Source organism: Abrus precatorius, unplaced genomic scaffold (genome assembly GCF_003935025.1).
Source record: "Abrus precatorius isolate BTA unplaced genomic scaffold, Abrus_2018 Scaffold3, whole genome shotgun sequence".
NCBI lineage: Eukaryota > Viridiplantae > Streptophyta > Magnoliopsida > Fabales > Fabaceae > Abrus > Abrus precatorius.
Window position 1 is genome coordinate 17,799,547 of NW_020874373.1, and position 4,345 is coordinate 17,803,891.

Consider the following 4,345-nt stretch of genomic DNA (forward strand, 5'->3'; position numbering starts at 1 on the left):
AATGTGACAAAAATATCATAAAATAGCTCGAAATGTGTACCTTTTAATTAAAACTAAAGATCTTAGATAATCTTCCAATATTCGCTTATGTTCAGGCTTATCTTTGGCTCCTTCTTGACCCCCAAAACTTGTTGAAATGTAGTTTCCTTCAAGATGATTTTTAACTTAGAAAATTTTCATTATCCCAAACAGATGCCCCCCAAAATATTAATATCTCAGGTTTGTGAGATTTTAATATTTTTTATTTTGATATTTAATTGGAAAGTTTTCATTTTCTAATTTTCCTGCCATTTCTTATGGCGTCTCTGCCACTTACCTGCTTTATGTTAGGCACGTCGTCCAAAGTCGACGCATTAAATGCAGGTACTGCCTGACAGTTACCGAAAATGTCCCATTATTGAGACGTGCTCTGTTCTGTTGGAGATTTAAGGCCATTTTAGATCGAAAAGACACCCCACTATCTCTTCATCTTCCCACTAAGTGCCAAAATTTTCTGGACTTGGGCTCTTGTATGGGCCTTGCACGAGGTTGGGGACCAATATAAAAAGCGAAGTTACCTTTTCATTTTTTCATGCTTTCGTTTTTTACTCTCCTACTTAGAGCTCTGTTCTCTCTCTTCTGCTTCTTTTTGTGTCAAAATTTCTTCTGGTTCATCCCCATCTTCCCTATTTCTCTTCAAAATGGCCTCCAAGTCTAAGGTTCCGTCTGCTTTTTCCAGTGCTGAGCTCGTGCCTCTGGGTCATTCGAGCTACCTTCCTGAGCCACCTCTTGAGGAGGAGAAATTGGCTATTTGGAAATCCCAGGTACTTATTCCCTTTTCATTAGGCTCGAAACCTCATGCATTTTTAGGTCCTTTTGTTCCCCAGCCATCTGTCAAGTCTTCTTTTTCTGCTGATGGGGTCTTGGCATTCTCTTCCAAATATAACTTGGAGTCTCTCGAGAATGCCCAAAAAATATTTAGAACTATGCCTCCTGTAACCAAAGACTTATATTTGCCTTGGTTAGATAGAGTTGAGGGTGAAAAACAAGATAGTTAGAGGGCCATAAGAATCTATGATATCATTCAATTGTCTAGGTACAATCTGTCTTACAACTTCCCTATGATCATGAGTTCTTTTTTCTTCTGGGATCGAGCAACTAGCTCTTTCCACGTGCCTTGTGGTATGATTACCCCAACTCTTTTCGATGTTGCTGCCATTCTTGGGCTTAGGCCAACTGGTCCTTCGTTTCGACCAGATTCTCATCCAAAAAACCCTGATGTGACTTCCAACTTCCAAAAGCTTTCTTACCAACTCTTCATAACCTTGAATATGAATCGAGATGGTCCTGTTACGGATGAAGAGCATGTTGCTTTCCTGATGTTGTGGCTTTCTACCTATGTTTTTTGCTCGAGATCGCTCCAAGTGTCAAAGACACTACTCACTTTGGCCCAATTGCTGCACGAAGAGTCTTCGATATGCCTTGGGAAACTTATATTAGGAAACTTGTATGAGAACTTAAATGAAGCAGTGGCTTCATTTAGTTCTAATGACTTTCCTTCAGTCATTAGTGGGCCCTTTTGGCTACTTCAGCTTTGGTTGAATGCTATTTTTGAAGAAAAATTACAAAGCTCTGAGCCACCCAATATCTCTCGAGAGATTGAGGGTTTTCGTTTAACTTTTTTGACTACGAATGTAGCCAAAAAACATTATTGTAATGCTTTTAGGCAATATTTCAACTTTTTCTTATCTCTTCAATCTTTTACTCCTCAACTTTCCCCTTTTTCTGCTAAAAAAATAGAGCCAATTTGGTTTAAACGCCTTTTTCCTTCGAGAACACCAAGTGACCAATCTGAGGTTTTGATGACATGGAGACAATTTCTTTCATGTCAACTTCTTTTTTGTAGTTTCACCCCGAGGCCTTATCAGGTGGTCACCTATCAACCAAACCTCGTAGCTTGACAATGTGGCCTTAGTCAATTAATGCCTGCGTTTATGTTAGATGCATCCAGCCATGGATTCTTAGAAAATGCTCGAAATAGCATTGAAGACTTAAATGAGGCCATAAGTTTTTTTCGCAAACGTAGGCCTGAGATTTCATCTTTTGAATTCGAGCCATCGCTCTATTGTACCCATGCTTTCCAGAGTTGGTGGTCTAATTACTATAATCATCACGAAATTTCTGTCGAGGCGTGCAACCAGAAGATGACTTCTGCTTTTTCTATGTTTCAGAAAGGGGATCCAAAGGCCAAGACGAGAGGTACACACATTCGAGAAATTCAATCTTTTGAGCAATTTTTTAAAGTTATTTACTTACCACAGAGAATATCTCAAACCATTTTTGAAGCTGCCATTTCTTTAAGAGAGAAAACCAAAGAAAGAGTAAATAAATATAAGGCTTTTCATCCTTTTGACCAGTTCATAAAAGATATTCTTTTCAAAAAAATTTGACCAACTTTTCCCCCTTTATCAAACTGTAATTTTGCTCTGGCCTTGCCCATAATTTCACCTAAATGGGTCGATTTACCTTCGACTCTTTTGAATGAATTATCCCCTCCTCGAAGTAAAACAACAGCTTCGAGATTTTCTTTTAAAACTTACCCTTACCCTCTTCACCTTGATATTCGAGATGTGAGAATCCTTACAAAGTTTAAAGATGGTAAGGTTTACCCTGCTTTTTCTCGAAATGCCTTTCTATATATTTTTTTTAATTTTGATTTCTCACACACTTTTTTGCAGCTCTTCCAACAGAACCTTTTGTTGGTCGATATGACCAAGAGGATTAGGAAGAGGATGAGCCTCCTAAGAAAAAACAAAAATCAACTCGAAAAGGTTCTTCTACAACAACCCTTAAAAAGGGTTCTTCGTCTACATCCTAAGCTGCCTCTGGGGTATCTAAGGTAACTATTTTGACTTAGGTTTAATTAATTCTCGACATGGGTTTAGATTATAAACCTGCTTCTTTTCTTTTCCTAGGCTAAGGCCATTCCCAAGACCAAGACTCCTAACAAGCCCCAGATTTCTATCGAGATGACTGCTTCGACTCCTGTGCAGCAGACACCTGATCAACCTTCAGCTCCATCAGTGGAGGTAAATTTTATCTTTTTTCGAGTACTATTCTGTCTTTTCGAGCAATTTTTTGATCCTTTTCTTTGTGGCAGGTTTCGACTGATGACACTCCAAGTGTCAATTCACCCCCTAGGGTCCGAAAAGACCCTAAAAAGCGTTTAACTCCAATCCCTAAGGAGTCTAAAAAAATCTCGAGAAAAGAACCTGCAGCTACTGCCCAACAAGGGAACGAGGCAGCTTCTTCCTTGAGTTCTGGATCTTCGAGTTCTTCTTCGGATACTTCTTCGAGCTCTTCTAGCTCGAGTTCTGAAGACCAAGCTCAAACAGAGCCGGCTCCTGAGGTAAGGCATCCTTTTACTCGAAATTTGGTCTTCATACTTGTGAATTTTCTAACTTTTTTTTCTCTAGGTGCCCCCTATATCTCGACAAACACCGCCTCTGGGTTCTCCCGAGGTTGATGTTGTTACATATCAATCACAAGAGGAGGGGCCCTTGCATGAAGTTGAGGAGAATGTAGCTGAAGAGGGAAACCAAGTCCCTGAAAACCCCCAAATTTCTGTCGAAGGTCCTCCCAACATTGAAGTTGTATCACCAGCGTCATCAATTAACTCAGAAATGAACTTGGATGATTTTAACGCTATGGTGGAGGAAGATCCAGAGGGGGCCATCGACAAAATTTGGTCTGGTACCTTCACCTTTTCTTCTTCGTCTCATACTCCCTCAGGGTCACACTCAGAAGTCTCCAAGCCCACTGAATCAACTGAAAAAAAATGCTCGAAGAGCTTAGGTCCTTGGTCTTTGATGCGCCAATGATGAAGAACCTTCCAATTGACAAGGACTTGGTTGCCAAGATCAAAGGCTTACTTTCTTCGTTAAAGGCTCAGCTCTCAACATTTCCTGAAGGGCTCCAACGTTTTGAGTCTCTTTTCATCGACTCTTTAGCAATTATAGACCAAACTGCTGTGGTTGGTTCTAAACAAGATCAAGCTCAAGCAATGCAGGACTCTGCTTCTAATAAATTGAAAGAGGCTCGAGCTGGGTTGGTCAAGCTAAAGGAATCGGCTACCAATGCCGATATGAAGCAGAAAGAGGTTGATGCTAGAATCGTTGATTTAGAGAAACAACTCGAAAGAGCTCGAAAGGAGTCAGAGATGCTGAAAAAGGCTAGTGCGACTTGTGAGAAGAAAAGAAAATTTTTTATAGAAAATGTGAAGACCCTGACTGTCGAGAGAGCTCAAGCTATGGAGGATATTTCGAGTCTAGATGCACAATGTACGACTCTTGAAACCAAATATCAA